Source organism: Narcine bancroftii, chromosome 2 (genome assembly GCF_036971445.1).
Source record: "Narcine bancroftii isolate sNarBan1 chromosome 2, sNarBan1.hap1, whole genome shotgun sequence".
NCBI classification, from domain to species: Eukaryota; Metazoa; Chordata; class Chondrichthyes; order Torpediniformes; family Narcinidae; genus Narcine; species Narcine bancroftii.
Window position 1 is genome coordinate 110508074 of NC_091470.1, and position 17502 is coordinate 110525575.

A 17502-nucleotide genomic window follows, 5' to 3' on the forward strand; every position below is an offset into this window, starting at 1 on the left:
GTATTTTTATTGAATGACAACATTGTCTGACTGGTTTAATGTATCCTAGATTTTGTACCTTAAATGGACGGGAGGGGGGAGGTAGGGAGGGTGGGATGGGAGGAGGGAGGGGGGGGGAGAAAATGGCACTGCATATGTGTGAAAAGGAAAAAGTGTGTATCATGGTTAATGTGATTTATGGTGTGAAAAATAAAAAATTGAAAAAAAAAAAGGAATCTGATGGCAGAGGGGAAGAAGCTGTCCTTGTGCCACTGGGTGCTCATTTTTAGGCTTCTGTACCTCCTTCCTGATGGTAGCAGTGTGAAAAGGGTATGGCCTGGGTGGTGGGGGTCCTTGAGAATAGGGGCTGCTTTCTTAAGACACCGTCTCATGCAGATGTCCTCCATAGAGTGAAGACTGATGCCCGTGATCTTGCTGGCTGAGTTGGCAACCCTCTGGGGTTTTTTCCTGGCATGAGCATTGGCAGTGTTGCAAGCAGTCAGAACAAACTCCATAATAGGCCTTTAGAAATTTTTAAGTTCATATAAACCAAAGTAAATCGATATTTTTGAGGATAAGTTTAGAGAATAGAAGATAGCTTGGTTCACTCTTCATTAAAATCATATCAACAAAATCTTGCATATTCAGCATGGATCAGTTGGAGCTACTGAGCAATATTTGATACTTGCGAATTGAAAAGTTTGATGTTATGAGTGGACTTCAATTAAACCCACATGATGCGTTGCTTGTGGAGAATCATCTAAGAAAAATATCATCTAATGAGCCTGGATTTCACTGTTGAGGGAGGAATAACGTCTCTCTGGGCCCTATAGGGATCACTTTTTCTCTGAGTCATCTGTAGAGGACAGAGCAATAACTCTATCTGGTTATTCGATTAATGAGGGAGAACAGAGAGAGAAAACATAAAGGAACATGTTGCCTTGATGAAAAGCTCAAGCCCGAAACGTTGGTTATGCATCTTTAAAGGACACTGATAGACCTGCTGAGTTTCTCCAGCGTTTGTGTTTTACTTCAAGTTTACTAACAGCTACATTTTCATCCAGGTCTTTTATATATATATATATATCAAAGCTATGAAATGCAGATCAGAGCTACAGGATGGGACCCACGCCTCAGGCTCTAACATTCTGATGTGCATGCACAGCACACATTGTCCTCAGACAATATCCCAGTCTACATATTGTGTGAAGAAATCTTAATGTATACCTGAAAGGCTAGGTAATCCTTTGAATCAAGCACGGATGTAATAAAATCGGACTTAGTTGCGATTTGATTCTGAGATCTTTCCTTAGATATGCCATTTCAACTGGCATAATGAATACGTGGGCAGGAAAATCAGCCTATTGAATGCATTCTGAGAAGCGTCCCTTTCACTGAGTAGTTGTTAGCCAAGGGTAAAATTCCTCATTGTAAGGGGTGTGGAAATAGTTTCTAAAGTCAGCTCAAGCGAAACATCAAAAGCAAATTTCAACTATTATTGTCAGCTTAATTTTGAAGAGGGTAAGATTTAATGGAGCTAGACAAAACAGGGTTTATAATTCAGCAATTAGATCACAGAGTGTTGCTTATTTCTGAAAATCATGTGTGAATATTCAATTATCAGAACAGGTGATGATTCATCTCAGTTTGTTCTGTACACTCAGCAAATTCAACCACTTTAAGCCTGTCCCACACTTCACTTCTCCCTGATCCACCATTTGAAAACTGGTCCCAATCTCTGGTGCTGTAACAGTGTTGCGCTAACCGCTACACCAACCATGCCACACTGTTGAGCACTTTTGGCTCTATATCTAAGGCAGGATGTGTTGGCATTGGAAAGGGTCCAATTGATCCCTGGAATGAAGAAGTTTTCATGTGAGGAGCGTTTGAAACATCTGGGACTGTACTTGCTGAAATTTAGAAAAATAGGGATCTCACTGAACCTATCAAATCCTGAAAGGCCCAGATAGAGAGGTCATGGAGAGAACATTTCACATGGCGGGGGAATCTGGACCCAGAGGGTACAGCTTCAGAGTACAAAACAATGACCCTTTAGAAGAGAGATGAGGTAAACGTGGCAGAATTCATTGCCGCAGATGGCTGTGGAGGCCAAGTCATTGGGCCGATTTAAGGTATGTTCTTGATCAGGAAGGGAATCAAGGGTTACAGTGTGAAGGCAGGAGAATGGGCTTGGAGAGGATTGTAAATCAGCCACGATGGAATGGCAGGGTGGATGATGGGCTGAATGGCCTGATTCCACTCCTTTATCTTATGGTCTTATGAATACACATGTAGCAACCCATGCCATATTGGATTCCAAACTAAAGGGGTGATACTGACAGAGTTAACAACATAGTTAAATGTTCCATGATCTTCCCAAATATAGAATGATGGATTTGAAAATAAAATGGTGATTATGAGGTGATGAGATAAATATATTGAAATAGTAAATTCCTGGCACAACTCCCAATAGTTAAACAATCTAAATGAAGAATAGGCAGAATCAAAACATGTAGATGGGTGAGATCAGAAATAAAATTTGAGAATGTAAAAATGTTCAGCGGGACAAGCAGCATTTTAGAGAGAAAATGAAATAAATGTTTCAGGATGATGATCTTTCATCAGTTCAGTTGAAAGTCATTGGAGTGAAACATTAACTCTGCTGCTCGCTTCGAGATTCAATTAGGTTGGAACACAGAACAAAAGAAACCTCTTTACACGGAGAGATGCAGTGCCATGGAATTCATTTCCAGGGTTGGTCATTGAAGCAGAAAGTATTTCACAGCTCAGTATTCATGATGAGATGATGTACGACAAGATAAAGGGCTATGGTGGCAAAGTCGGAAATGGTATAGGCCAGATGAAATGCCAATATGAAGTGGTGTGCCAAGTGGCTGCTCAGGCTCAGGATGTTATACAGTAAAACTCCCGTTATCCGGAATTCAGTCAACCAGCAATCTCAAGCAACCAGCAAAAAAAAAAAAATCGAGGAAAAGAAAAAGGATAAATAAAAATGCAAATAAAAGTTTAAAATTGGAAAAGTAAATGTTCTCTGAAGTCACACATAAAGCTTTGGTGAAGATGGGAGCAAATGCCTTGCTCTTGCTTTGCTCATAGCAGCTGTTTGAGACCCGAGGACTCTCATTTATCCAAAGCAATATTTATTTTTATGGCTAAAATACTTGCTTGCATAGGTATTGTTTGTCTGTATGTGTGTTACATCTGGCTGCGTGTCTGCGTGTTTTGCACCGAGGACTGGAGAACGCTGTTTTGTCGGGTTGTACTTGTGCAGTCAGATGATGATAAACTTGATTTAACTGTAAATGGTTGAGAAGGACCTCGCATTGAATGGAAGCCAGGCATGGAACTCCAATGCCTCAAGACTAACCAGGACAGACACTGTGAGAGGGGCAGAACACCGAGTTAAGAAACCAAATGTTTATGGAGCTTTTGTATTTATACATTTATCAAATGACGGCTGACCAACTTCCATTTTTTTCTTAGCATTTATCAAGACAAATGGAGATGCATAAAATCAATAAAGAGCAAGGAATTCATCAACCACAATAGATGTACATGAGAGTCTAAATTAATAATCAGGAATAATCAGTAATAACGTTTGCTATGAAGAAAGATTTGCATTTATTTAAATGCTATATTCCAAGTTGCAGGGTTGGATCAAATAAGTTGACCTGCAAACAGAAATGCTGAATTTTACCCCAAAATTGTTTTCAGTAATATGCATTTATTTAGGACGTAGCAATTTCAATATAAAATTCACCATTTTACATATATTTCTCAGGGCCTTATATCCAGCTGCAGAAAGTGGCGTTGGAGGGAGGGTATCATTGGATTTTACTAGAGCGATACCAGGACTAATATTTAATTTGGAGGAGAAATTATGGAAAGTAGGGTTGATGCATTTAATAAGGTTAAGATGAAGATTTCTTTAGCCAGAGGGTCGAGCCTTTGTGGAACTTCTTGTCACAGATGACTGTGGAATTGTGGTTGTTGGGAATATTTACAGCAGGGATTGACAGCTATTTGATTAGTCAGGCCATCAAGGGTTACATTGAGAAGGCTAGGGCATGGGGGTGAGTGGGAGGATGGAGCAGCTCATGAAAGACGGGCAGAGTGGACTCGATGGGTCTAATTCTGCTCTGATATTAATTTCTAATTTTATCTTAGACATACAGCACGGTGACAGGTCATTTTGGCCCAATTTTTTAACCCCATTGACCTACACCTGGTGTCTGTGTGGGTTTTCTCTGGGGTCTCCAGTTTCCTCCCACTGTTCAAAAAGTACAGGAGGTGTAGGTTAATAGGATGTAAATCTGGCGCCAAAAATGCCTGTTAACATGCTGTATGTCTAATTTTTTTTTAATTTGAAAACCCTAGTGGGTTTCTTTCTTTTTAATTTTTTTTTATTGAGTTTAATAGAGAATGTCTACTCAATCATCTAATACCATATCATATACATCAAATACGTAAAATACAGACAAGGCAGATCGAAAACATATCCATAATTATTTTCCTAACTTAATCTTATCTAAAACATCGAGTCTAGAATTGAATGTGTACTATCTAAAGGTAATATTGAAAACTTGAGACAAAATAACTTTCTTTTAAAGTAAATTATGAATCCCTTATTAAAAAAAAGCAAATTTATACTTCTCAGAAAAAAATTCTTCATCTTGTTTAATATGATCTATGTTTACAATTATCAGTTAAATACATTTTTGCCTTATTTCCTACCAAAAAGGCAAAAGCCCCAGACAATCAGACCCCTCCCTCTAAACAATGTTAACTGATATAAGTAATAAACATATAAATCGAATATTGGCCTCCAGAAAACAGACAGCGCATTTCCAGAGCATGCAAACACCTTAAATCTTTAAATTGCGATTGTATTTAAATTGTATAGCCCCCCCCACCATAGGTTTTGAACAGTGGGAGGAAACTGGAGTCCCCGAGGAAAATTCACGCAGACACGGGGAGAAGGTACAAACTTGTCACGAACAGCGCTGGGTTCAAATCCCGGTCCCGATCGCTGGCGCTGTAAAGGCGTTGCGCTAACCCCTACTATATCTTGTGAACTTGTGAGGATTTGATGAAAGATTTCCATATTTTAAGTGGAGATGCAAGGTTAGATAAAAAAGAATCTATTTCTGCTGCTTCTGTAGTCCAGGACAAGAGATCCTTGTTTACTAACCAGAAAATCCTGCCCACCTATGGACCCTTGACCATTGACCTGCGCTCCACTCCCTGCCCCTTCTCCCTTCCTCCTATCACCTTTTTATTTAAGTGCCTGCCTGCTTTTTCCTCATATCTTGACGAAAGGTTATACAGCCTTGCCTCCTGCGGATGCTGCGAGACCTGCTGAGTTTCTTTTGTGTATCAGCTACAAATCACAGCGTCTGCAGGTGTTCTCGGTTCATTCCTTTCAGAGGTGGATAGGAAATTCTTCTGCACCTGGAACATTTAAAATCCTTTCATAAATGAGAGTTTAGTCTTAAATCTATTTTTTTAAATTTTAAACTATGATTACCAATGATGTGAAAAAATGTAGATAAGTGGAGTTGTGTATTTGCCATGATGCCATTGAATATGGGATAGAACTCAAACAAGGAAGTTGAATGACCTCTGCTGTCCCTACATTCTGACAAATGTTCTTTTCTGCAAAAAGGACATTGTTTAAGGCCAGATAACGAAACCAAATCTTATACCCCTCACCATTCAAGGAGTTCAATGGATTGATATTTGCAGACAAAAGCTCTGTTACACATTTATTCATGTGAGTGATATGGAAAATCAGTGAAATTATGTTAGACGTACTTTTCCTTAGTATTAATACCATATATCGATGCTGTCGATGCTGCGCTGGATGGGTCACGTCTCCAGAATGGAGGACCATCGCCTTCCCAAGATCGTGTTATATGGCGAGCTCTCCACTGGCCACCGTGACAGAGGTGCACCAAAGAAAAGGTACAAGGACTGCCTAAAGAAATCTCTTGGTGCCTGCCACATTGACCACCGCCAGTGGGCTGATATCGCCTCAAACCGTGCATCTTGGCGCCTCACAGTTTGGCGGGCAGCAACCTCCTTTGAAGAAGACCGCAGAGCCCACCTCACTGACAAAAGGCAAAGGAGGAAAAACCCAACACCCAACCCCAACCAACCAATTTTCCCCTGCAGCCGCTGCAACCGTGTCTGCCTGTCCCGCATCAGACTTGTCAGCCACAAACGAGCCTGCAGCTGACGTGGACTTTTACCCCCTCCATAAATCTTCGTCTGCGAAGCCAAGCCAAAGAATACCATATATGCAAGTAAATGGAATGGCATGGTTAGTGTAGGGGTTAGTGCAATGCTGGTAGAGCGCCAGCGGCCGGTGCTCGAACCCGGAGCTGTCTGTATGGAGTTTGTATGTTCTCCCTGTGTCTGCAGGGGGTTTCCTCCCTCCCACCTTTCAATATTCTCGGGGGGGCTGCAAGTTAATTGGGTGCCATTGAGCGCACGGGCTCGTGGGCTGGAAGGGCCTGTTACCATGTGGTATGCCTAAATTTAAATTTAAAATTAAAATCTAGTTATGGGATCAAGTGACAATAATTTTCAATTAAAGCATAATTTGAAATGCATAAAAGAAACCTCACAACACATATATCAGACAAAATGAAAGCTGACAAAATTTAATGCCAAGAGACCTTGGGTGGGGGAAGAAAAAATGTTATCAAAGGAAGTAGGTTTTAATCAGCTCATTAAGAGAAAAGAAGAAGAAGAGGCTTCCTTTAGGGGGACAAGTCTAGAGTTTGGGGAACTGAACATTCTGTTACCAGTAAAGTAAAAGGAATAGGCCAGTGTCAGATCAATCTTCTTTCCTTTCACAGAGAATACTTTGGGAAGAGGAAAATAAAATTGGAAGTTAGTTCTTCAGGAGAAGCGTACATTAAAAGAGAGATTTCCAGAAGGATGGATGAATCGTCATTATTCTAAGTTCCAGGTAAGAACAAAATTTCATTGCGTCATACTTTATTACCATTACTCAGTCTGAGTTAACAATGCTGAAAGGTGAGAATGAGTTATAAATTCTCAGTTTGAGCAAGATGACTTCCTGAACTAAGGTAATGACTGTCACAATTGTCATGGCCATACTTCAGCGGTGGACCATCCATTGGGAGTCGACTCTTGAACAATTGCACATTCGTAGCACGAGCAGTTGCTTTCTTCTCTCTTTTAATCAGAGAAAACTACAGTAAAACCCCTGGCATCTGGCACCTATGGGGATTGGTTAATGGTGGATAAGTGTATTTTCCGGTTATTTGAGACTGCCTCTTACAATGTCTAACTAATACACTTGAATTAAGAATATGTAGTGGCAGCTATACTGCTACTGAAAGAACACACAACCAGGCGGGTTCAGCTCAGTGAGCAGAACTGATTTATTGCAGGCTGCTGGGCTGGACTTATACTCTCAGCTTACACCTGTACACCTGGCTGAGAACTGTGCTGGGATTCGCTGGCGTCACCCAGGCATCACGTGGTCCTGCAGCGCGGGCTTCTGAGCCCTGTGCTGAGAAGAAGGGGAAACCCCTGATGGCACCATTTTGGCCGGCTGCCCCGCCGCGTGGATTACAAGCGGAGCCAGTTCGCCTGCCTAGTGGTGTGCCGCCACACAGCCCCCCCCCCCCCCCCCCCCACTCAGAACCAGTGCCAATGTCCTTTTTAGCTGGGCGGCCTTGCATCTTGGGCTGGGCCACAATCACTGGTTCGGTGGGGTCGAGGTGCACTGGCTTCAGCCTGTCCACAGTAAACAGTTCCCACTTGCTACTGATGTCCAGCGTGAATGAAATCCCGGAACACTGGACAATCTTGTACGGCCCCTTGTAACATCTCTGCAGAGGTGCTGCGGGCGGGCCCTGCTGAATAAAAACATAGTCTGCGGAAAGCAGCTCGCTGGGGATGTGTCTGTGTGGCGGTGGGGGTGCGAAGGAGTCCAAGCGGGCCCGGAGGTGGGGAAGCAGCTCGTGCAGTGACCGCTGGGGGCTGTGAGGCGCATTGATGAATTCACCAGGAAGTGCCACCGGTGCGCCGTAGACCAGCTCAGCTGATGACGCCTGCAGATCCTCCTTGGGCATGCAGCGGATGCCCAGGAGCACCCAAGGCAGTTTGTCCACCCAGTTGGGACTGGTGAGGTGGGCCATAAGTGCCGACAAGGTGGCGGACGCTCGACCAGCCCATTGGCCTGCGGGTGATAGGCTGTGGTGCAGTGCAGCTCGATCCCCAACCTGTTGGCGAGCTGTGCCCAGAGCGCAGAGGTGAACTGGGTGCTCTGATCGCTGGTGAGGTGATTCAGAACGTCGAACCGGGCAACCCAACCGCGCAACAGCACTCAGGAGCAGGAGACTGTGGAAGCATCCGTCATTGGGATTGACTCAGGCCAATGAGTGGTGCGGTCCACCACCGTGAACAGGTAACTGTTGCCCTGGGAAATGGGTAAGGGGCCAACTATGTCCACGTGAATGTGGCTGAACCATTCCTGGACATCCTCGAACTCTTGGACGGGTGCCCTGGTGTGCCTGTGTACCTTGTACATTTGGCAATGGGTGTATGTTCTGGCCCAGCCCGCAATCTGCTTCCGCAGCCCATGCTAGACGAACCGCTCTGCCACTATTCGGACCGTGGAGCTGATGGATGGGTGCAAAAGGCCATGGATGTGATGGAAGACTTGCCTGCTGGGGAACCACTGGCTGTGGGGTTCCCATGGAGACATCGCACAGGACAGTGCTTCTGCTGCTTGGAGACGGGAGATCTTGGAACTGCAAGCCCATGATGGCAGTCCTGAAGGCTCACGTCTCCTCGTCAGGCTTCTGATCCCGGGCAAGCTGGTCAAAGTCGAGGCCAAGTGTCAGCGCGCAGATGGCTGGTCATGAGAGTGCATCGGCGACCACGTTGTCCTTCCCTGCCTTGTACCGAATGTCAATGGTAAACTCCGACACGAAGGACAGATGATGCTGCTGGCGGGCCGACCAGGGGTCCTTCGCCATTGCGAGTGCCTGGGTGAGGGAATGTGGTCAGTGAAGATGGTAAAAATCCTCTCCTCCAAGAAATAGCGGAAATGCCGCACCTCCAGGTGCGTGCCCAATAACTCACGGTCAAAAGCACTATACGTGTGCTCTGGTGGATGGAGAAGCCGGCTGAAGAATGCCAGTGGCTTCCATTGTCCGTTCACCTGCTGCTCCAGGATGGTGCCGGCAGCTGTGGCAGAGGCATGGACGGAGAGCACCATATGCAGGTCGGTGTGTGTGGGTGGGCGAGCATGGTAGCCTTCGCGAGGGTGTCCTCGAATGCACTGCAGACCTCTGGGGTCCAGGTGAGCGTTTTGTGCTTGGCTGCGATGAGGGCGAATAGTGGCTGCATGATGCACACAGCTTCTGGGAAGAATTGGTTTTAGACGTTGACCATACCTGCGAAATCCTGCAGCCCCTTGATATTGTCTAGACGTGGGAAATCCTTGATAGCGGCGACATTCGTAGTGGCGGGCGTGGCTCCCTGAGCCATGATGGTATGGCCCAGGAACTGCATGGACTCTTTCCCAAACTGACTCTTGGCTGGGTTGAGGCTGAAGTCTGCTAGCTGGGAGAAGAGGATGCACAGGTGGGCCTTGTGTTGCATCCGATCCCTGCTGGCAATGAGGATGTCGTCTAAGTAAATGAAGATGAAATCCAGGTCCCTGCCCACTGAGTCCATGAGACGCTGGAAGGTCTGAGCGGCGTTCTTGAGCCCAAATGGCATGCAAAGGAATTCAAACAAGCTGAAGGGGGTGATGATGGCCGTCCTGGGTATGTCCTCAGGGTGCACCTAGATTTGGTGATTTCCGCACACCAGGTCAACATTGGAGAAAACCCTCGCAACCATGCAGGTTGGCTGTAAAGTCCTGGATGTGAGGGATGGGGTAACGGTCAGGAACTGTAGCCTCGTTGAGCCATCGATAGTCTCGGCAGGGGCGCCAGCCACCGGAGGCTTTTGGGACCAGGTGGAGTGGTGAGGCCCACGGGCTGTTGGATCGCCGAATGATCCCCAGCTCCAACAGATGCGAAAACTCCTCCTTCGCTACCTGAAGCTTGTCAGGAGGGAGCCAGCATGCCTTGGCATGAACCGGTGGGCCCTGGGTGGTGATGTGGTGGAACACCCCATGGCATGGCAAGGCAGCAGAGAACTGTGGCTTGAGGAGGGTCAGAAACTTGACCAGGGTTTACTGGAACTCGTCTCTGGGCATGCTGAACATAGCCATCTGCAGCTGCTCTGTGTGGGAGGCGAATGACCTGGAAAGTACGGGCGTCCACCAGGTGCCTACCCTGAATGTCCACCTGATGCCCGTGGGCGAGGAGGAAGTCAGCATCCAGGATGACGTTCAGAAGGGACGAGATGGTGAACCTCCATGAGAACTTTTTTCAGCCGATCTGGAAGTGGACTGTCTTGTCTCCATACATCTGGACCTCTGTTGCGTTGGATGCACGGAGTGGAGGTCCTCAAGGCCAGTTCCTGCACTCGATGGCCGTGGGCGGAATGACGCTGATCTGGGCCCCAGTGTCCATGAGGAACCGCCGGCCGCTGATTGAGTCCCACAGGTAGAGTAGGCTGTGTCCTTGGCTAGTCACCACAGCCATTAACAGCGGCCGGTCTGGTAGTTTCATTGGAATGACCAGGGCTGATGACACTTCCGAGCCTTAGCTCCCCAGCACTGGTGGTAGAAGCAGAGGCCTGGAGCATAACCCCTGGTTATGCTCTTGGTGGCCCCTGCAGGGGCCGGATGCTCTATCGCAGCACTAGGGGCGGGCTTGGCATGGTCATGCCCATGCCTCGTGTCCTGATGGATCTCCGAGCCCTCCGGAAATCTCTTGAGCCATAGTTCTTGGGCCTTCTGAGCGACCTTCCTCAGGTCGGTAAAGGTCTCTTTGGACCATTAATGGCCAAATGTCCTCGGGCATATGGTTGAGTAAAATGCGCTCAAAGAGTGGGCAGTTGGTGTGATCACCCATGAGCGTGAGCATCTCATCCATCAGCTCCATCGAGGACCTGTCCCCCAGGGTGCCGTGGTGCAGCATCCAAGCAGCATTCTGGCACCTGGATAGTCCGAGGGATCTGGTGAGCACTCGCTTGATGGTCTCGTATTTGTTCGGCGGGTGGGTGCTGAACGAGGTGCAGCACGCATTTGGCGGTGGCCTGGTCCAGGGTGGTGACCACATGGAAGAATTTGGTCGTGTCGAATGAAATCTGGCGGAGGTGAAACTGAGCCTCTGCATGGCCGAAACAGGTCTCAGGCTCCTGAACCCAGAATTCAGGCAGCTTGACGGCTATAGCACTGATCCCAGGATCGCTCATGATGGGTTCAAAGATGTTTGAACCAGTCAGGATCACCAATTGTAGTGGCAGCTATACTGCTACTGAAAGAACACACAACCAGATGGGTTCAGCTCAGTGAGCAGAACTGATTTATAGCAGGCTGCTGGGCTGGACTTACACTCCCAGCCCGGACCTGCCTGAGAACCGGATTGGAGGTCACTGACGTCACCTGGGTGTCACGTGGTACCCCAGCGCGGGCTTCTGAGCCCTGTGCTGAGAAGAAGGGGAAACCCCCAACAGCGCCATTTTGGCTGGTTGCCCCGCTGCGTGGATTACAAACGGGGCCGGTTCACCTGCCTAGTGGTGTGCCGCCACAAATAAGAAGTTTAAAAGACAAAAAAATACTGTACTGAACTTACACTGAACAAACTTCACTTGCATGAATATATAAACCTTAAAGCATTTTACTTTATTTTCAGTCACATTCTTTGAGAACATTTAGCTGTTGCTGCATCTACAGGTTCTTCCCCCTCCAAGGAGCTGCCCAAAAGATGAACAATATATATAATTAACCCCTCCCCCCCCTCCAAGTTTACAGATAAACCCTCTGACCGGGGCGACTCCTACTAAGCAGGGATAAGGAGTCACCCCAACGGCGAGCGGCATCAACCAGCTCTTCATTCTGGGCAACGCCATTGCTGTTTCACACAACTTTATTCAAACAGTTGCTATGAGCAAAGCCCGACCAAGGCCCTCCGCTGGCTGGATATTTGCTCCCATCTTCACCCAAACAGAGACCGTTTACTATTTCAATTTTAAACTTATACCTATTATTTTATTCTTATTTATTTTAATTTTCCTCAATTTTATTTGTCAGTTGCTTGCAGTTGCTTGAATTGCAGATACCAAGGGTTTTACTGTATTAAAAGCACTCCAAAAAGGAGAAGCCTCCCCACATGGAGGCCAAGGTTAGCTGAATCTGCAAGCTTATCTCTTGCTTTTTGCAACAGAACAAGGTGATTTGTGGCTGAGTTGAATGTTGCTTCCCACAAATGCAGAGCAAAAGAGATTGATAACATCGGTGCTGATGTAATCAAGCAGAGTTCGCCGATAAATACTTAACTTGCACAATGTTATATTATTTCACTGAAGATATACTGCTAGATATGATCTACTTGCGCCATTAAATCTACCTGGAAGTCAGATAGCTGGGTTGATTTAGCTGAGACAGCAAAAACAAAGAAGAACTAAATAAATGAATGCAATTTTCAGCTTTGCTCTAGTTTTGATATGGTTCTGACTATAATGCGTGGCAATTGAAATTATATTTTAGATTGATTCCCAGTGCAGTGAAGATAATTTTCAGCATGTCCTTTTTTCAGAGAGAATATTGCATTAAACTTAAATATCAAAGATAAATTCATTTATTTTAGTTCAGGAAGGGATTTTTTTTTAAATTTGCTTTCCAAATATTTTCTATTTAGGGATTAAGGAAATGCTCATCTTTGGTGCATGAATCAAAAGGAAATTAATCGCTTCTTGCTGCTACCTTCACGCAGAAGGTACAGAAGCCTGAGGTTCAGCAATTTTACAGAATTATCCTATTATTAATCTTTAAATTATATTATATTTTAGAGAGATACCTTGTGGGTTGGAAACAGGATAACACACACAAAGACACATGCACACAGAACACCATTTTGAAGAGACGGTGTGACTGATACATCCAGCTGTAGCCATGGAACTAGTTGATGGTTCAATATAAATACTGAAGACAATGAATGCTCACTCAGAAAGACATCTGGTCAAACAGAAAACAATTTGTTTCATGAAATAATTACTGGAGAATGAAACTTCAAACAGAGCCAGTAGTGATGTCACATCATGTGATTACTACACTTCAAGAAAATATCTTTAATATGATGAACCAGTTTCATCTGAAGTCAGAAATGCAGTAACATTCTGTGAGAAAGAACTGTTATCTCCTTGAGAAGGGAAGAACACAGGATCACAGTGGCTTTGGAAAAGACAGCCACTGTGTCTGTCTTTCTTTGTTGAGAAGGCTGTGTTATAATGGTCATTTCGTCTAGAACCCTTGCCTGGGTTTGTGAAATCATCGTGAAAATCACATGTTCTCTAACCTCCAGACAAGTGAGGGGAATTGTGGAAAAATAATTTGTAAGAAGAAATATTACCCTGAAAACAATTATATGAGAATTGGTGAGTTTTGAGAAGCCTGATGACTTGAACAACAGTGTAAAGATTCTGAGTTTCAACACAAAAGATTTATAAGACTGAACTTTGAAACTGACTTTTCAGAAGTGATTTGTAGTGATTTGTTATCACCCTCCCCCACCTCCCCTGCCCCACAAACACACACACACACACACACACACACACACACACAGAGTGGGGATAAGTTTAGAGTTAAGTAAGATATTATATAATTAATAGTTATCAATCAAAATTATTGCTTTTGAAGGTACCATTGTATTGGTGAATTTCTATTGCTGCTGGTCTATGATGTAACGAGCACCTCCAAGTTTGAGAATGGTTCTCATTCAACAACGATCAGGTTCTAATCATACACTAACCATAAACTACTGCGGAACCACCAAGGGGATGTGTCTGCACTATTGAAATTTCACTTTCTTTTTCACTAACTGTGATTATTTATTCTTTTATATTTATGTGTAGATTTCATGGGAAATTGTGGCTATTTATTTAATCTTCTCAAAGTTTAAATATGATATGAGTATGGAGGACGGCCGATTGCCCAAAAATGTCCTCTACGGTGGGCTACCAGATTCTCCCTGCCCTGTTGGCTGCCCACGTCTTCGCTATAAAGACGTAATCAAGTGCGATCTCCAGTCAACCATTCTGACTGGGAGGCCCTCACAAAAAATCACACTGCATGGTGTTTCGTGATTCTCAGTGGCACATCACAGTGTGCCAATAACTACAAAAAGTTCTGTGAGGGCAGAAGCGCTACAAGGCACCGTGTTCATCTTCACTCGCGAAGGGATGGGCCACGATGATGATGATTTTATTGTTGGCATATCTTACATATCTGTGTGGCTGCAGTAAGTAAGAAATTTGGTACATCTGATCATTGTACTGATGTCTATGACAATAATTTCTCATATTCATACTTGGAAAAGAAATAGAGCGAGAATTCTTCTTTTTCAATATTTTTATTAACTTGGAAATTTCACATCCAAAATACAGAGTAAATACGGATATATGTTAAAAGTCTAAAGGATTTTTTTTTTTCTCTTTGGCTTGCCTTCGCGGACGAAGATTTATGGAGGGGGTAAAAGTCCACGTCAGCTGCAGGCTTGTTTGTGGCTGACAAGTCCGATGCGGGACAGGCAGACACGGTTGCAGCGGCTGCAGGGGAAAAATGGTTGGTTGGGGTTGGGTGTTGGGTTTTTCCTCCTTTGCCTTTTGTCAGTGAGGTGGGCTCTGCGGTCTTCTTCAAAGGAGGTTGCTGCCCGCCAAACTGTGAGGCGCCAAGATGCACGGTTTGAGGCGATATCAGCCCACTGGCGGTGGTCAATGTGGCAGGCACCAAGAGATTTCTTTAGGCAGTCCTTGTACATTTTCTTTGGTGCACCTCTGTCACGGTGGCCAGTGGAGAGCTCGCCATATAACACGATCTTGGGAAGGCGATGGTCCTCCATTCTGGAGACGTGACCCACCCAGCGCAGCTGGATCTTCAGCAGCGTGGACTCGATGCTGTCGACCTCTGCCATCTCGAGTACTCCGACGTTAGGGATGAAAGCGCTCCAATGGATGTTGAGGATGGAGCGGAGACAACGCTGGTGGAAGCGTTCTAGGAGCCGTAGGTGATGCCGGTAGAGAACCCATGATTCGGAGCCGAACAGGAGTGTGGGTATGACAACGGCTCTGTATACGCTTATCTTTGTGAGGTTTTTCAGTTGGTTGTTTTTCCAGACTCTTTTGTGTAAAGTCTAAAGGATACATTACACTTAAATCATATTATTTAATTCAAGGTCCCCAAATTTTAATCAAACAAATTATATTGTATTGATGTTATATTATTTTATTTTTAAAAAATGAAATGTTAAATTTACTACCAAGAAAGAAGCTATTTGGCCAAAAAAAACAAAGGGATAATTCTTATCGGGGTGATAAATGACCTCTGAGTCAACATTTCTACCTTCGTATCAAATCAACGGTTATGAGAGTAATTGAAAAAAGGTCCGCACAGCATTTGAAAATTTACATTCATATCGGAAATTGAGCATCTAATCTTCCCTAAGGTTAAATTTGACATGACGTCATGTGGCCATTGAGCATGACGAGGCGGGGTAACATCCCTCTGTCTGAGCAACACCACCCGCCCAGCCAGAAGAGAAATAAAAGCTCAGTTGCCTTTAAAGTTTTGTCACTCTCTCCAACAATATCAAATAAAGGAGTCCAGGGATTAGGTTTAAAATTAACTTTAAAAAGTGCAGAGAAAGTTTTAGTCTTATTTTGTTTTTTTCCTTTATTTTATTTGTTATTTCATTTAGTGGGTTTAACGCATATTAACCCTAACTCTAACCCTAACGTGATTGGATAGATCATTTCAATTAAATGTTTTTGATATATTATAAGAAATTATTAATGTAGATTTATCTACTATTTTTTTATATTGGCTTTTTTGTGTGTGTGCTTATACATTAAAATATTTTTTTGAAAGAAAATGTGCAGAGAAAGTATTATAGAAATTATTTAAAGAACACTCTTCTTCAATCTTTTTATTGGTTTTTGAAAAAATATCAAATACATAGATAAAAGTGATATAAAGTTCATGTAAAAATAAATTAAAATCAGGTAGTAAACAATCGTAAACAAGGCACGTATGATCCATGTTATTTAACATAACATAACATAACATAACCATTACAGCACAGAAACAGGCCATTAGGCCCTTCTAGTCTGCACCGAACCAAACACCCCTTTCTAGTCCCACCTCCCTGCACAATGCCCATAACCCTCCATCTTCTTCTCATCCATATACCTGTCCAACCTTTTCTTAAATAATACAATTGACTCCGCCGCCACTATTTCTCCCGGAAGATCATTCCACACGGCTACCACTCTCTGAGTAAAGAAGTTCCCCCTCATGTTACCTCTAAACCTCTGCCCCTTAATTCTTAACTCATGTCCTCTTGTTTTAATCTTTCCTCCTCTTATCGTTAATAGTCTATCCACATCCACTCTGTCTATCCCTTTCATAATCTTAAATACTTTTATCAAATCCCCTCTCAACCTTCTACGCTCCAAAGAATAAAGACCTAATCTGTCCAATCTCTCCCTATACTCTAGATGCTTAAACCCAGGTAACATTCTGGTAAACCTTCTCTGCACTCTCTCCACTCTGTTTATATCCTTCCTATAATTAGGCGACCAGAACTACACACAGAACTCCAAATTAGGCCGCACCAACGTCTTATACAATCTAAACATCACCTCCCAACTCCTATATTCCATGCAATGATTGATAAAGGCCAGCATACTAAAAGCCTTCTTCACCACCCTATTCACGTGAGTTTCTACCTTCAGGGAACGATGTACCGTTACTCCTAAATCTTTCTGCTCTTCTGTATTCCTCAATGCTCTCCCATTTACCACGTATGTCCTATTCTGATTCTTCTTACCAAAATGAAGCACCTCACACTTATCAGCATTAAATTCCATCTGCCATTTTTCAGCCCACTTTTCTAAGCAGCCCAAATCCCTCTGCAATCCTTGAAAACCTTCTTCATTATCCACTATTCCACCTATCTTAGTATCGTCTGCATATTTACTAATCCAATTCACCACCCCATCATCTAGATCATTAATGTATATAACGAACAACAATGGGCCCAATACAGATCCTTGAGGCACACCACTGGTCACCGGCCTCCAACCTGACAGACAATTATCCACTACCACTCTCTGGCCTCTCCCTTTCAGCCAATGTTCAATCCATTTGACTATCTCAAAATTTATACCTAAAGACTGCACCTTCCTAACTAACCTTCCATGTGGTACCTTATCGAAGGCCTTACTGAAGTCCATATAGACAACATCCACTGCGCTACCCTCATCCACATTCCTAGTCGCCTCTTCAAAAAATTCAATCAGATTGGTCAAACATGACCTTTGGTTAAAAAAAAGGAAAAGAAA

General features: G+C 44.2%; 1 long non-coding RNA gene across 2 annotated transcripts in view; it reads right to left on the bottom strand.

Annotated features, from left to right (window-relative positions):
• Positions 1 to 17502, bottom strand: part of LOC138752439 (uncharacterized) — a 134914-nt gene that overhangs the window by 27448 nt on the left and 89964 nt on the right. The window contains exon 3 of one of the 2 annotated variants that reach the window (XR_011350642.1): positions 4667 to 5451. The exons of the other annotated variant lie outside the window; for it this stretch is intronic. This is a non-coding gene — a long non-coding RNA (uncharacterized lncRNA). Of the gene's footprint in view, positions 1 to 4666; positions 5452 to 17502 lie in introns of those variants that run through there. 2 annotated transcript variants of the gene reach the window in all.